At 34.8% G+C, this 339-nt stretch overlaps 1 protein-coding gene across 1 annotated transcript in view; it reads left to right on the top strand.

Annotated features, from left to right (window-relative positions):
- The window catches only part of LOC106943532 (uncharacterized), an 8,590-nt gene that overhangs the window by 2,156 nt on the left and 6,095 nt on the right, over nucleotides 1–339 (top strand). The window lies entirely within an intron of this gene.

Genomic DNA, 339 nt, shown 5'->3' with positions numbered 1-339 from the left:
GAAACGTTTTCTTTATTTTCACTCCTTTTTACTGGGCTGATTTTAATGTCCGTCAATAAAATCAACCAATGGGCTGATTTTTATCACGGTCGATAAAAATTATATTTAATAATTTAATAATGGTCTATGCCTATTTCAATAATTTAGACACAAAATGCACCTTAAGTTGCATTAGTACACAGTAGAAATTGTCTTTGCCACAGAAGCTAAAATCCAAGTTTCTGCTCTTAGGAATACAGCCAATCAGCACCATGGAAAATAAATGCTGGCCTTCAAACAGCAGCCAGTACCATGTCAGGTAGAATTAGACTTTGACATTTCAGCTTCCAGAGCTTTAGT

The sequence above is a fragment of the Poecilia latipinna genome, unplaced genomic scaffold, assembly GCF_001443285.1.
Source record: "Poecilia latipinna isolate Pla-1442-1.1 unplaced genomic scaffold, P_latipinna-1.0 Scaffold5424, whole genome shotgun sequence".
Taxonomy (NCBI): Eukaryota; Metazoa; Chordata; class Actinopteri; order Cyprinodontiformes; family Poeciliidae; genus Poecilia; species Poecilia latipinna.
Note: the sequence above shows the minus strand (reverse complement) of the source record. Positions and strands in the feature narration are given on the sequence as shown.